Source organism: Triturus cristatus, chromosome 9 (genome assembly GCF_964204655.1).
Source record: "Triturus cristatus chromosome 9, aTriCri1.1, whole genome shotgun sequence".
Classification (NCBI taxonomy): Eukaryota; Metazoa; Chordata; class Amphibia; order Caudata; family Salamandridae; genus Triturus; species Triturus cristatus.
The window spans coordinates 468,716,202-468,733,309 of record NC_140592.1 but is presented as its reverse complement, the minus strand read 5'-3'; positions in this window follow the sequence as shown (position 1 = coordinate 468,733,309).

Here is a 17,108-nt window from a genome sequence, read left to right as displayed (position 1 = left end):
ATGGTCAGAAATTATAATTTTTTAATGTTTAATTTTTTGACTGTAAATGAATATTGAATGTGAATTAGTACTCTTGGAACTAAAATAAGTGTGTTTAGAGTCATTTTAATGCCTGAAATTGGTCGAAATAGAAGCTTCTGAGTAGGAGAAAAAGTCTGTAAAAATGGCAATTTTGGTCACATTGAGGCTATAAAAAGTAGTTATTCAACATGAAGCACAATCCAAATGACATTTTGAATCAATTTTTCTACAGTCACAAAAATCAATTTTCTGATGAAAAACTATGACCCGTGACCTGTCGAACTTTCTCCAAATGGTCAGAAATGATAATTTTTTAATGTTTAATTTTTTGACTGTAAATGAATATTGAATGTGAATTAGAACTCTTGGAACTAAAATAAGTGTGTTTAGAGTCATTTTAATGCCTGAAATTGGTCGAAATAAAAACTTCTGAGTAGGAGAAAAAGTCTGTAAAAATGGCAATTTTGGTCACATTGAGGCTATAAAAAGTAGTTATTCAACATGAGGCACAATCCAAATGACATGTTGAATACATTTTTCTACAGTCCAAAAAATCAATTTTCTGATGAAAAACGATGACCCGTGACCTGTCGAACTTTCTCCAAATGGTCAGAAATGATAATTTTCTAATGTTTAATTTTTTGACTGTAAATGAATATTGAATGTGAATTAGAACTCTTGGAACTAAAATAAGTGTGTTTAGAATCATTTTAATGCCTGAAATTGGTTGAAATAGAAGCTTCTGAGTAGGAGAAAAAGTCTGTAAAAATGGCAATTTTGGTCAATTTGAGGCTATAAAAAGTAGTTATTCGAAATGAGACACAATCCAAATGACATCTTGAATCAATTTTTCTACAGTCCAAAAAATCAATTTTCTGATGAAAAACGATGACTCGTGACCTGTCGAACTTTCTCCAAATGGTCAGAAATGATAATGTTTTTAACGTTTAATTTTTTGACTGTGAAGGAATATTGAATGTTAATTAGAACTCTTGGAACTAAAATAAGTGTGTTTAGAGTCATTTTAATGCCTGAAATTGGTCGAAATAGAAGCTTCTGAGTAAGAGAAAAAGTCTGTAAAAATGGCAATTTTGGTCACATTGAGGCTATAAAAAGTAGTTATTCAACATGAGGCACAATCCAAATGAGATTTTGAATCAATTTTTCTACAGTCACAAAAATCAATTTTCTGATGAAAAACGATGACCCGTGACGTGTCGAACTTTCTTCAAATGGTCAGAAATGATAAGTTTTTTAATGTTTAATTTTTTGACTGTAAATGAATATTGAATGTGAATTAGAACTCTTGGAACTAAAATAAGTGTGTTTAGAGTCATTTTAATGCCTGAAATTGGTCGAAATAGAAACTTCTGAGTAGGAGAAAAAGTCTTTAAAAATGGCAATTTTGGTCACATTGAGGCTATAAAAAGTAGTTATTCAACATGAGGCACAATCCAAATGACATGTTGAATACATTTTTCTACAGTCCAAAAAATCAATTTTCTGATGAAAAACGATGACCCGTGACCTCTCGAACTTTCTCCAAATGGTCAGAAATGATAATTTTTTAATGTTTAATTTTTTGACTGTAAATGAATATTGAATGTGAATTAGAACTCTTGGAACTAAAATAAGTGTGTTCAGAGTCATTTTAATGCCTGAAATTGGTTGAAATGGAAAAATCTGAGTAGGAGAAAAAGTCTGTAAAAATGGCAATTTTGGTCACCTTGAGGCTATAAAAAGTAGTTATTCAACATGAGGCACAATCCAAATGACATTTTGAATCAATTTTTACACAGTCAAAAAAATCAATTTTCTGATGAAAAACGATGACCCGTGACCTGTCGAACAGTCTCCAAATGGTCAGAAATTATAAGTTTTTTAATGTTTAATTTTTTGACTGTAAATGAATATTGAATGTGAATTAGAACTCTTGGAACTAAAATAAGTGTGTTTAGAGTCATTTTAATGCCTGAAATTGGTCGAAATAGAAGCTTCTGAGTAGGAGAAAAAGTCTGTAAAAATGGCAATTTTGGTCAAATTGAGGATATAAAAAGTAGTTATTCAACATGAGGCACAATCCAAATGACATTTCGAATACATTTTTCTACAGTCCAAAAAATCAATTTTCTGATGAAAAACGATGACCCGTGACCTGTCGAACTTTCTCTAAATGGTCAGAAATTATAATTTTTTGATCTTTAATTTTTTGACTGTAAATTAATATTGAATGTGAATTAGAACTCTTGGAACTAAAATAAGTGTGTTTAGAGTCATTTTAATGCCTGAAATTGGTCGAAATAGAAGCTTCTGAGTAGGTGAAAAAGTCTGTAAAAATGTCAATTTTGGTCACATTGAGGCTTTAAAAAGTAGTTATTCAACATGAGGCACAATCCAAATGACATTTTGAATACATTTTTCTACAGTCCAAAAAATCAATTTTCTGATGAAAAACGATGACCCGTGACCTGTCGAACAGTCTCCAAATGGTCAGAAATTATAATTATTTAATGTTTAATTTTTTGACTGTAAATGAATATTGAATGTGAATTAGAACTCTTGGAACTAAAATAAGTGTGTTTAGAGTCATTTTAATGCCTGAAATTGGTCGAAATAGAAGCTTCTGAGTAGGAGAAAAAGTCTGTAAAAATGGCAATTTTGGTCACATTGAGGATATAAAAAGTAGTTATTCAACATGAGGCACAATCCGAATGACATTTTGAATACATTTTTCTACAGTCCAAAAAATCAATTTTCTGATGAAAAACGATGACCCGTGACCTGTCGAACAGTCTCCAAATGGTCAGAAATTATAATTTTTTAATGTTTAATTTTTTGACTGTAAATGAATATTGAATGTGAATTAGAAATCTTGGAACTAAAATAAGTGTGTTTAGGGTCATTTTAATGCCTGAAATTGGTCGAAATAGAAGCTTCTGAGTAGGAGAAAAAGTCTGTAAAAATGGCAATTTTGGTCACATTGAGGCTGTAAAAAGTAGTGATTCAACATGAGGCACAATCCAAATGACATTTTGAATCAATTTTTACACAGTCAAAAAAATCAATTTTCTGATGAAAAACGATGACCCGTGACCTGTCGAACTTTCTCCAAATGGTCAGAAATTATAATTTTTTAACGTTTAATTTTTTGACTGTAAATGAATATTGAATGTGAATTAGAACTCTTGGAACTAAAATAAGTGTGTTTAGGGTCATTTTAATGCCTGAAATTGGTCGAAATAGAAGCTTCTGAGTAGGGAAAAAAGTCTGTAAAAATGGCAATTTTGGTCACATCGAGGATATAAAAAGTAGTTATTCAACATGAGGCACAATCCAAATGACATTTTGAATCAATTTTTACACAGTCAAAAAAATCAATTTTCTGATGAAAAACGATGACCCGTGACCTGTCGAACAGTCTCCAAATGGTCAGAAATTATAATTTTTTAATGTTTAATTTTTTGACTGTAAATGAATATTGAATGTGAATTAGAACTCTTGGAACTAAAATAAGTGTGTTTAGAGTCATTTTAATGCCTGAAATTGGTCGAAATAGAAACTTCTGAGTAGGAGAAAAAGTCTGTAAAAATGGCAATTTTGGTCACATTGAGGCTATAAAAAGTAGTTATTCAACATGAGGCACAATCCAAATGACATGTTGAATACATTTTTCTACAGTCCAAAAAATCAATTTTCTGATGAAAAACGATGACCCGTGACCTGTCGAACTTTCTCCAAATGGTCAGAAATGATAATTTTTTAATGTTTAATTTTTTGACTGTAAATGAATATTGAATGTGAATTAGAACTCTTGGAACTAAAATAAGTGTGTTCAGAGTCATTTTAATGCCTGAAATTGGTTGAAATAGAAAAATCTGAGTAGGAGAAAAAGTCTGTAAAAATGGCAATTTTGGTCACATTGAGGCTATAAAAAGTAGTTATTCAACATGAGGCACAATCCAAATGACATGTTGAATACATTTTTCCACAGTCCAAAAAATCAATTTTCTGATGAAAAACGATGACTCGTGACCTGTCGAACTTTCTCCAAATGGTCAGAAATTATAATTTTTTAATGTTTAATTTTTTGACTGTAAATGAATATTGAATGTGAATTAGAACTCTTGGAACTAAAATAAGTGTGTTTAGAGTCATTTTAATGCCCGAAATTGGTCGAAATAGAAGCTTCTGAGTAGGAGAAAAAGTCTGTAAAAATGGCAATTTTGGTCACATTGAGGCTATAAAAAGTAGTTATTCAACATGAAGCACAATCCAAATGACATTTTGAATCAATTTTTCTACAGTCACAAAAATCAATTTTCTGATGAAAAACTATGACCCGTGACCTGTCGAACTTTCTCCAAATGGTCAGAAATGATAATTTTTTAATGTTTAATTTTTTGACTGTAAATGAATATTGAATGTGAATTAGAACTCTTGGAACTAAAATAAGTGTGTTTAGAGTCATTTTAATGCCTGAAATTGGTCGAAATAAAAACTTCTGAGTAGGAGAAAAAGTCTGTAAAAATGGCAATTTTGGTCACATTGAGGCTATAAAAAGTAGTTATTCAACATGAGGCACAATCCAAATGACATGTTGAATAAATTTTTCTACAGTCCAAAAAATCAATTTTCTGATGAAAAACGATGACCCGTGACCTGTCGAACTTTCTCCAAATGGTCAGAAATGATAATTTTCTAATGTTTAATTTTTTGACTGTAAATGAATATTGAATGTGAATTAGAACTCTTGGAACTAAAATAAGTGTGTTTAGAGTCATTTTAATGCCTGAAATTGGTCGAAATAGAAGCTTCTGAGTAGGAGAAAAAGTCTGTAAAAATGGCAATTTTGGTCAATTTGAGGCTATAAAAAGTAGTTATTCGACATGAGACACAATCCAAATGACATCTTGAATCAATTTTTCTACAGTCCAAAAAATCAATTTTCTGATGAAAAACGATGACTCGTGACCTGTCGAACTTTCTCCAAATGGTCAGAAATGATAATGTTTTTAACGTTTAATTTTTTGACTGTGAAGGAATATTGTATGTTAATTAGAACTCTTGGAACTAAAATAAGTGTGTTTAGAGTCATTTTAATGCCTGAAATTGGTCGAAATAGAAGCTTCTGAGTAAGAGAAAAAGTCTGTAAAAATGGCAATTTTGGTCACATTGAGGCTATAAAAAGTAGTTATTCAACATGAGGCACAATCCAAATGAGATTTTGAATCAATTTTTCTACAGTCACAAAAATCAATTTTCTGATGAAAAACGATGACCCGTGACGTGTCGAACTTTCTTCAAATGGTCAGAAATGATAAGTTTTTTAATGTTTAATTTTTTGACTGTAAATGAATATTGAATGTGAATTAGAACTCCTGGAACTAAAATAAGTGTGTTTAGAGTCATTTTAATGCCTGAAATTGGTCGAAATAGAAACTTCTGAGTAGGAGAAAAAGTCTTTAAAAATGGCAATTTTGGTCACATTGAGGCTATAAAAAGTAGTTATTCAACATGAGGCACAATCCAAATGACATGTTGAATACATTTTTCTACAGTCCAAAAAATCAATTTTCTGATGAAAAACGATGACCCGTGACCTGTCGAACTTTCTCCAAATGGTCAGAAATGATAATTTTTTAATGTTTAATTTTTTGACTGTAAATGAATATTGAATGTGAATTAGAACTCTTGGAACTAAAATAAGTGTGTTCAGAGTCATTTTAATGCCTGAAATTGGTTGAAATGGAAAAATCTGAGTAGGAGAAAAAGTCTGTAAAAATGGCAATTTTGGTCACCTTGAGGCTATAAAAAGTAGTTATTCAACATGAGGCACAATCCAAATGACATTTTGAATCAATTTTTACACAGTCAAAAAAATCAATTTTCTGATGAAAAACGATGACCCGTGACCTGTCGAACAGTCTCCAAATGGTCAGAAATTATAAGTTTTTTAATGTTTAAGTTTTTTGACTGTAAATGAATATTGAATGTGAATTAGAACTCTTGGAACTAAAATAAGTGTGTTTAGAGTCATTTTAATGCCTGAAATTGGTCGAAATAGAAGCTTCTGAGTAGGAGAAAAAGTCTGTAAAAATGGCAATTTTGGTCAAATTGAGGATATAAAAAGTAGTTATTCAACATGAGGCACAATCCAAATGACATTTCGAATACATTTTTCTACAGTCCAAAAAATCAATTTTCTGATGAAAAACGATGACCCGTGACCTGTCGAACTTTCTCTAAATGGTCAGAAATTATAATTTTTTGATCTTTAATTTTTTGACTGTAAATTAATATTGAATGTGAATTAGAACTCTTGGAACTAAAATAAGTGTGTTTAGAGTCATTTTAATGCCTGAAATTGGTCGAAATAGAAGCTTCTGAGTAGGTGAAAAAGTCTGTAAAAATGTCAATTTTGGTCACATTGAGGCTTTAAAAAGTAGTTATTCAACATGAGGCACAATCCAAATGACATTTTGAATACATTTTTCTACAGTCAAAAAAATCAATTTTCTGATGAAAAACGATGACCCGTGACCTGTCAAACAGTCTCCAAATGGTCAGAAATTATAATTATTTAATGTTTAATTTTTTGACTGTAAATGAATATTGAATGTGAATTAGAACTCTTGGAACTAAAATAAGTGTGTTTAGAGTCATTTTAATGCCTGAAATTGGTCGAAATAGAAGCTTCTGAGAAGGAGAAAAAGTCTGTAAAAATGGCAATTTTGGTCACATTGAGGCTGTAAAAAGTAGTTATTCAACATGAGGCACAATCCAAATGACATTTTGAATACATTTTTCTACAGTCCAAAAAATCAATTTTCTGATGAAAAACGATGACCCGTGACCTGTCGAACAGTCTCCAAATGGTCAGAAATTATAATTATTTAATGTTTAATTTTTTGACTGTAAATGAATATTGAATGTGAATTAGAACTCTTGGAACTAAAATAAGTGTGTTTAGAGTCATTTTAATGCCTGAAATTGGTCGAAATAGAAGCTTCTGAGTATGAGAAAAAGTCTGTAAAAATGGCAATTTTGGTCACATTGAGGATATAAAAAGTAGTTATTCAACATGAGGCACAATCCGAATGACATTTTGAATACATTTTTCTACAGTCCAAAAAATCAATTTTCTGATGAAAAACGATGACCCGTGACCTGTCGAACAGTCTCCAAATGGTCAGAAATTATAATTTTTTAATGTTTAATTTTTTGACTGTAAATGAATATTGAATGTGAATTCGAACTCTTGGAACTAAAATAAGTGTGTTTAGAGTCATTTTAATGCCTGAAATTGGTCGAAATAGAAGCTTCTGAGTAGGAGAAAAAGTCTGTAAAAATGGCAATTTTGGTCACATTGAGGCTGTAAATGTAGTTATTCAACATGAGGCACAATCCAAATGACATTTTGAATCAATTTTTACACAGTCAAAAAAAATCAATTTTCTGATGAAAAACGATGACCCGTGACCTGTCGAACTTTCTCCAAATGGTCAGAAATTATAATTTTTTAACGTTTAATTTTTTGACTGTAAATGAATATTGAATGTGAATTAGAACTCTTGGAACTAAAATAAGTGTGTTTAGGGTCATTTTAATGCCTGAAATTGGTCGAAATAGAAGCTTCTGAGTAGGAGAAAAAGTCTGTAAAAATGGCAATTTTGGTCACATTGAGGCTGTAAAAAGTAGTGATTCAACATGAGGCACAATCCAAATGACATTTTGAATCAATTTTTACACAGTCAAAAAAATCAATTTTCTGATGAAAAACGATGACCCGTGACCTGTCGAACTTTCTCCAAATGGTCAGAAATTATAATTTTTTAACGTTTAATTTTTTGACTGTAAATGAATATTGAATGTGAATTAGAACTCTTGGAACTAAAATAAGTGTGTTTAGGGTCATTTTAATGCCTGAAATTGGTCGAAATAGAAGCTTCTGAGTAGGGAAAAAAGTCTGTAAAAATGGCAATTTTGGTCACATCGAGGATATAAAAAGTAGTTATTCAACATGAGGCACAATCCAAATGACATTTTGAATCAATTTTTACACAGTCAAAAAAATCAATTTTCTGATGAAAAACGATGACCCGTGACCTGTCGAACAGTCTCCAAATGGTCAGAAATTATAATTTTTTAATGTTTAATTTTTTGACTGTAAATGAATATTGAATGTGAATTAGAACTCTTGGAACTAAAATAAGTGTGTTCAGAGTCATTTTAATGCCTGAAATTGGTTGAAATAGAAAAATCTGAGTAGGAGAAAAAGTCTGTAAAAATGGCAATTTTGGTCACATTGAGGCTATAAAAAGTAGTTATTCAACATGAAGCACAATCCAAATGACATTTTGAATCAATTTTTCTACAGTCACAAAAATCAATTTTCTGATGAAAAACTATGATCCGTGACCTGTCGAACTTTCTCCAAATGGTCAGAAATGATAATTTTTTAATGTTTAATTTTTTGACTGTAAATGAATATTGAATGTGAATTAGAACTCTTGGAACTAAAATAAGTGTGTTTAGAGTCATTTTAATGCCTGAAATTGGTCGAAATAAAAACTTCTGAGTAGGAGAAAAAGTCTGTAAAAATGGCAATTTTGGTCACATTGAGGCTATAAAAAGTAGTTATTCAACATGAGGCACAATCCAAATGACATGTTGAATAAATTTTTCTACAGTCCAAAAAATCAATTTTCTGATGAAAAACGATGACCCGTGACCTGTCGAACTTTCTCCAAATGGTCAGAAATGATAATTTTCTAATGTTTAATTTTTTGACTGTAAATGAATATTGAATGTGAATTAGAACTCTTGGAACTAAAATAAGTGTGTTTAGAGTCATTTTAATGCCTGAAATTGGTCGAAATAGAAGCTTCTGAGTAGGAGAAAAAGTCTGTAAAAATGGCAATTTTGGTCAATTTGAGGCTATAAAAAGTAGTTATTCGACATGAGACACAATCCAAATGACATCTTGAATCAATTTTTCTACAGTCCAAAAAATCAATTTTCTGATGAAAAACGATGACTCGTGACCTGTCGAACTTTCTCCAAATGGTCAGAAATGATAATGTTTTTAACGTTTAATTTTTTGACTGTGAAGGAATATTGTATGTTAATTAGAACTCTTGGAACTAAAATAAGTGTGTTTAGAGTCATTTTAATGCCTGAAATTGGTCGAAATAGAAGCTTCTGAGTAAGAGAAAAAGTCTGTAAAAATGGCAATTTTGGTCACATTGAGGCTATAAAAAGTAGTTATTCAACATGAGGCACAATCCAAATGAGATTTTGAATCAATTTTTCTACAGTCACAAAAATCAATTTTCTGATGAAAAACGATGACCCGTGACGTGTCGAACTTTCTTCAAATGGTCAGAAATGATAAGTTTTTTAATGTTTAATTTTTTGACTGTAAATGAATATTGAATGTGAATTAGAACTCCTGGAACTAAAATAAGTGTGTTTAGAGTCATTTTAATGCCTGAAATTGGTCGAAATAGAAACTTCTGAGTAGGAGAAAAAGTCTTTAAAAATGGCAATTTTGGTCACATTGAGGCTATAAAAAGTAGTTATTCAACATGAGGCACAATCCAAATGACATGTTGAATACATTTTTCTACAGTCCAAAAAATCAATTTTCTGATGAAAAACGATGACCCGTGACCTGTCGAACTTTCTCCAAATGGTCAGAAATTATAAGTTTTTTAATGTTTAAGTTTTTTGACTGTAAATGAATATTGAATGTGAATTAGAACTCTTGGAACTAAAATAAGTGTGTTTAGAGTCATTTTAATGCCTGAAATTGGTCGAAATAGAAGCTTCTGAGTAGGAGAAAAAGTCTGTAAAAATGGCAATTTTGGTCAAATTGAGGATATAAAAAGTAGTTATTCAACATGAGGCACAATCCAAATGACATTTCGAATACATTTTTCTACAGTCCAAAAAATCAATTTTCTGATGAAAAACGATGACCCCTGACCTGTCGAACTTTCTCTAAATGGTCAGAAATTATAATTTTTTGATCTTTAATTTTTTGACTGTAAATTAATATTGAATGTGAATTAGAACTCTTGGAACTAAAATAAGTGTGTTTAGAGTCATTTTAATGCCTGAAATTGGTCGAAATAGAAGCTTCTGAGTAGGTGAAAAAGTCTGTAAAAATGTCAATTTTGGTCACATTGAGGCTTTAAAAAGTAGTTATTCAACATGAGGCACAATCCAAATGACATTTTGAATACATTTTTCTACAGTCAAAAAAATCAATTTTCTGATGAAAAACGATGACCCGTGACCTATCGAACAGTCTCCAAATGGTCAGAAATTATAATTATTTAATGTTTAATTTTTTGACTGTAAATGAATATTGAATGTGAATTAGAACTCTTGGAACTAAAATAAGTGTGTTTAGAGTCATTTTAATGCCTGAAATTGGTCGAAATAGAAGCTTCTGAGTAGGAGAAAAAGTCTGTAAAAATGGCAATTTTGGTCACATTGAGGATATAAAAAGTAGTTATTCAACATGAGGCACAATCCGAATGACATTTTGAATACATTTTTCTACAGTCCAAAAAATCAATTTTCTGATGAAAAACGATGACCCGTGACCTGTCGAACTTTCTCCAAATGGTCAGAAATTATAAATTTTTAACGTTTAATTTTTTGACCGTAAATGAATATTGAATGTGAATTAGAAATCTTGGAACTAAAATAAGTGTGTTTAGGGTCATTTTAATGCCTGAAATTGGTCGAAATAGAAGCTTCTGAGTAGGAGAAAAAGTCTGTAAAAATGGCAATTTTGGTCACATTGAGGCTGTAAAAAGTAGTGATTCAACATGAGGCACAATCCAAATGACATTTTGAATCAATTTTTACACAGTCAAAAAAATCAATTTTCTGATGAAAAACGATGACCCGTGACCTGTCGAACTTTCTCCAAATGGTCAGAAATTATAATTTTTTAACGTTTAATTTTTTGACTGTAAATGAATATTGAATGTGAATTAGAACTCTTGGAACTAAAATAAGTGTGTTTAGAGTCATTTTAATGCCTGAAATTGGTCAAAATAGAAGCTTCTGAGTAGGAGAAAAAGTCTATAAAAATGGCAATTTTGGTCACATTGAGGCTGTAAAAAGTAGTTATTCAACATGAGGCACAATCCAAATGACATTTTGAATCAATTTTTACCAGTCAAAAAAATCAATTTTCTGATGAAAAACGATGACCCGTGACCTGTCGAACTTTCTCCAAATGGTCAGAAATTATAATTTTTTAACGTTTAATTTTTTGACTGTAAATGAATATTGAATGTGAATTAGAATTCTTGGAACTAAAATAAGTGTGTTTAGGGTCATTTTAATGCCTGAAATTGGTCGAAATAGAAGCTTCTGAGTAGGAAAAAAAGTCTGTAAAAATGGCAATTTTGGTCACATTGAGGCTATAAAAAGTAGTTATTCAACATGAGGCACAATCCAAATGACATGTTGAATACATTTTTCTACAGTCCAAAAAATCAATTTTCTGATGAAAAACGATGACCCGTGACCTGTCGAACAGTCTCCAAATGGTCAGAAATTATAATTTTTTAATGTTTAATTTTTTGACTGTAAATTAATATTGAATGTGAATTAGAACTCTTGGAACTAAAATACGTGTGTTTAGAGTCATTTTAATGCCTGAAATTGGTCGAAATAGAAGCTTCTGAGTAGGTGAAAAAGTCTGTAAAAATGTCAATTTTGGTCACATTGAGGCTTTAAAAAGTAGTTATTCAACATGAGGCACAATCCAAATGACATTTTGAATACATTTTTCTACAGTCCAAAAAATCAATTTTCTGATGAAAAACGATGACCCGTGACCTGTCGAACAGTCTCCAAATGGTCAGAAATTATAATTATTTAATGTTTAATTTTTTTACTGTAAATGAATATTGAATGTGAATTAGAACTCTTGGAACTAAAATAAGTGTGTTTAGAGTCATTTTAATGCCTGAAATTGGTCGAAATAGAAGCTTCTGAGTAGGAGAAAAAGTCTGTAAAAATGGCAATTTTGGTCACATTGAGGATATAAAAAGTAGTTATTCAACATGAGGCACAATCCGAATGACATTTTGAATACATTTTTCTACAGTCCAAAAAATCAATTTTCTGATGAAAAACGATGACCCGTGACCTGTCGAACAGTCTCCAAATGGTCAGAAATTATAATTTTTTAATGTTTAATTTTTTGACTGTAAATGAATATTGAATGTGAATTCGAACTCTTGGAACTAAAATAAGTGTGTTTAGAGTCATTTTAATGCCTGAAATTGGTCGAAATAGAAGCTTCTGAGTAGGAGAAAAAGTCTGTAAAAATGGCAATTTTGGTCACATTGAGGCTGTAAAAAGTAGTGATTCAACATGAGGCACAATCCAAATGACATTTTGAATCAATTTTTACACAGTCAAAAAAATCAATTTTCTGATGAAAAACGATGACCCGTGACCTGTCGAACTTTCTCCAAATGGTCAGAAATTATAATTTTTTAACGTTTAATTTTTTGACTGTAAATGAATATTGAATGTGAATTAGAACTCTTGGAACTAAAATAAGTGTGTTTAGGGTCATTTTAATGCCTGAAATTGGTCGAAATAGAAGCTTCTGAGTAGGGAAAAAAGTCTGTAAAAATGGCAATTTTGGTCACATCGAGGATATAAAAAGTAGTTGTTCAACATGAGGCACAATCCAAATGACATTTCGAATACATTTTTCTACAGTCCAAAAAATCAATTTTCTGATGAAAAACGATGACCCGTGACCTGTCGAACTTTCTCTAAATGGTCAGAAATTATAATTTTTTGATCTTTAATTTTTTGACTGTAAATTAATATTGAATGTGAATTAGAACTCTTGGAACTAAAATAAGTGTGTTTAGAGTCATTTTAATGCCTGAAATTGGTCGAAATAGAAGCTTCTGAGTAGGTGAAAAAGTCTGTAAAAATGTCAATTTTGGTCACATTGAGGCTTTAAAAAGTAGTTATTCAACATGAGGCACAATCCAAATGACATTTTGAATACATTTTTCTACAGTCAAAAAAATCAATTTTCTGATGAAAAACGATGACCCGTGACCTGTCGAACAGTCTCCAAATGGTCAGAAATTATAATTATTTAATGTTTAATTTTTTGACTGTAAATGAATATTGAATGTGAATTAGAACTCTTGGAACTAAAATAAGTGTGTTTAGAGTCATTTTAATGCCTGAAATTGGTCGAAATAGAAGCTTCTGAGTAGGAGAAAAAGTCTGTAAAAATGGCAATTTTGGTCACATTGAGGATATAAAAAGTAGTTATTCAACATGAGGCACAATCCGAATGACATTTTGAATACATTTTTCTACAGTCCAAAAAATCAATTTTCTGATGAAAAACGATGACCCGTGACCTGTCGAACAGTCTCCAAATGGTCAGAAATTATAATTTTTTAATGTTTAATTTTTTGACTGTAAATGAATATTGAATGTGAATTCGAACTCTTGGAACTAAAATAAGTGTGTTTAGAGTCATTTTAATGCCTGAAATTGGTCGAAATAGAAGCTTCTGAGTAGGAGAAAAAGTCTGTAAAAATGGCAATTTTGGTCACATTGAGGCTGTAAATGTAGTTATTCAACATGAGGCACAATCCAAATGACATTTTGAATCAATTTTTACACAGTCAAAAAAAATCAATTTTCTGATGAAAAACGATGACCCGTGACCTGTCGAACTTTCTCCAAATGGTCAGAAATTATAAATTTTTAACGTTTAATTTTTTGACTGTAAATGAATATTGAATGTGAATTAGAAATCTTGGAACTAAAATAAGTGTGTTTAGGGTCATTTTAATGCCTGAAATTGGTCGAAATAGAAGCTTCTGAGTAGGAGAAAAAGTCTGTAAAAATGGCAATTTTGGTCACATTGAGGCTGTAAAAAGTAGTGATTCAACATGAGGCACAATCCAAATGACATTTTGAATCAATTTTTACACAGTCAAAAAAATCAATTTTCTGATGAAAAACGATGACCCGTGACCTGTCGAACTTTCTCCAAATGGTCAGAAATTATAATTTTTTAACGTTTAATTTTTTGACTGTAAATGAATATTGAATGTGAATTAGAACTCTTGGAACTAAAATAAGTGTGTTTAGAGTCATTTTAATGCCTGAAATTGGTCGAAATAGAAGCTTCTGGGTAGGAGAAAAAGTCTGTAAAAATGGCAATTTTGGTCACATTGAGGATATAAAAAGTAGTTATTCAATGAGGCACAATCCAAATGACATTTTGAATACATTTTTCTACAGTCCGAAAAAATCAATTTTCTGATGAAAAACGATGACCCGTGACCTGTCGAACTTTCTCCAAATGGTCAGAAATTATAAATTTTTAACGTTTAATTTTTTGACTGTAAATGAATATTGAATGTGAATTCGAACTCTTGGAACTAAAATAAGTGTGTTTAGAGTCATTTTAATGCCTGAAATTGGTCGAAATAGAAGCTTCTGAGTAGGAGAAAAAGTCTGTAAAAATGGCAATTTTGGTCACATTGAGGCTATAAAAAGTAGTTATTCAACATGAGGCACAATCCAAATGACATGTTGAATACATTTTTCTACAGTCCAAAAAATCAATTTTCTGATGAAAAACGATGACCCGTGACCTGTCGAACTTTCTCCAAATGGTCAGAAATGATAATTTTTTAACGTTTAATTTTTTGACTGTAAATGAATATTGAATGTGAATTAGAATTCTTGGAACTAAAATAAGTGTGTTTAGGGTCATTTTAATGCCTGAAATTGGTCGAAATAGAAGCTTCTGAGTAGGAAAAAAAGTCTGTAAAAATGGCAATTTTGGTCACATTGAGGCTATAAAAAGTAGTTATTCAACATGAGGCACAATCCAAATGACATGTTGAATACATTTTTCTACAGTCCAAAAAATCAATTTTCTGATGAAAAACGATGACCCGTGACCTGTCGAACAGTCTCCAAATGGTCAGAAATTATAATTTTTTAATGTTTAATTTTTTGACTGTAAATTAATATTGAATGTGAATTAGAACTCTTGGAACTAAAATACGTGTGTTTAGAGTCATTTTAATGCCTGAAATTGGTCGAAATAGAAGCTTCTGAGTAGGTGAAAAAGTCTGTAAAAATGTCAATTTTGGTCACATTGAGGCTTTAAAAAGTAGTTATTCAACATGAGGCACAATCCAAATGACATTTTGAATACATTTTTCTACAGTCCAAAAAATCAATTTTCTGATGAAAAACGATGACCCGTGACCTGTCGAACAGTCTCCAAATGGTCAGAAATTATAATTATTTAATGTTTAATTTTTTTACTGTAAATGAATATTGAATGTGAATTAGAACTCTTGGAACTAAAATAAGTGTGTTTAGAGTCATTTTAATGCCTGAAATTGGTCGAAATAGAAGCTTCTGAGTAGGAGAAAAAGTCTGTAAAAATGGCAATTTTGGTCACATTGAGGATATAAAAAGTAGTTATTCAACATGAGGCACAATCCGAATGACATTTTGAATACATTTTTCTACAGTCCAAAAAATCAATTTTCTGATGAAAAACGATGACCCGTGACCTGTCGAACAGTCTCCAAATGGTCAGAAATTATAATTTTTTAATGTTTAATTTTTTGACTGTAAATGAATATTGAATGTGAATTCGAACTCTTGGAACTAAAATAAGTGTGTTTAGAGTCATTTTAATGCCTGAAATTGGTCGAAATAGAAGCTTCTGAGTAGGAGAAAAAGTCTGTAAAAATGGCAATTTTGGTCACATTGAGGCTGTAAAAAGTAGTGATTCAACATGAGGCACAATCCAAATGACATTTTGAATCAATTTTTACACAGTCAAAAAAATCAATTTTCTGATGAAAAACGATGACCCGTGACCTGTCGAACTTTCTCCAAATGGTCAGAAATTATAATTTTTTAACGTTTAATTTTTTGACTGTAAATGAATATTGAATGTGAATTAGAACTCTTGGAACTAAAATAAGTGTGTTTAGGGTCATTTTAATGCCTGAAATTGGTCGAAATAGAAGCTTCTGAGTAGGGAAAAAAGTCTGTAAAAATGGCAATTTTGGTCACATCGAGGATATAAAAAGTAGTTGTTCAACATGAGGCACAATCCAAATGACATTTTGAATACATTTTTCTACAGTCCGAAAAAATCAATTTTCTGATGAAAAACGATGACCCGTGACCTGTCGAACTTTCTCTAAATGGTCAGAAATTATAATTTTTTGATCTTTAATTTTTTGACTGTAAATTAATATTGAATGTGAATTAGAACTCTTGGAACTAAAATAAGTGTGTTTAGAGTCATTTTAATGCCTGAAATTGGTCGAAATAGAAGCTTCTGAGTAGGAGAAAAAGTCTGTAAAAATGGCAATTTTGGTCACATTGAGGATATAAAAAGTAGTTATTCAACATGAGGCACAATCCGAATGACATTTTGAATACATTTTTCTACAGTCCAAAAAATCAATTTTCTGATGAAAAACGATGACCCGTGACCTGTCGAACTTTCTCCAAATGGTCAGAAATTATAAATTTTTAACGTTTAATTTTTTGACTGTAAATGAATATTGAATGTGAATTCGAACTCTTGGAACTAAAATAAGTGTGTTTAGAGTCATTTTAATGCCTGAAATTGGTCGAAATAGAAGCTTCTGAGTAGGAGAAAAAGTCTGTAAAAATGGCAATTTTGGTCACATTGAGGCTATAAAAAGTAGTTATTCAACATGAGGCACAATCCAAATGACATGTTGAATACATTTTTCTACAGTCCAAAAAATCAATTTTCTGATGAAAAACGATGACCCGTGACCTGTCGAACTTTCTCCAAATGGTCAGAAATGATAATTTTTTAATGTTTAATTTTTTGACTGTAAATGAATATTGAATGTGAATTAGAACTCTTGGAACTAAAATAAGTGTGTTTAGGGTCATTTTAATGCCTGAAATTGGTCGAAATAGAAGCTTCTGAGTAGGAGAAAAAGTCTGTAAAAATGGCAATTTTGGTCACATTGAGGCTGTAAAAA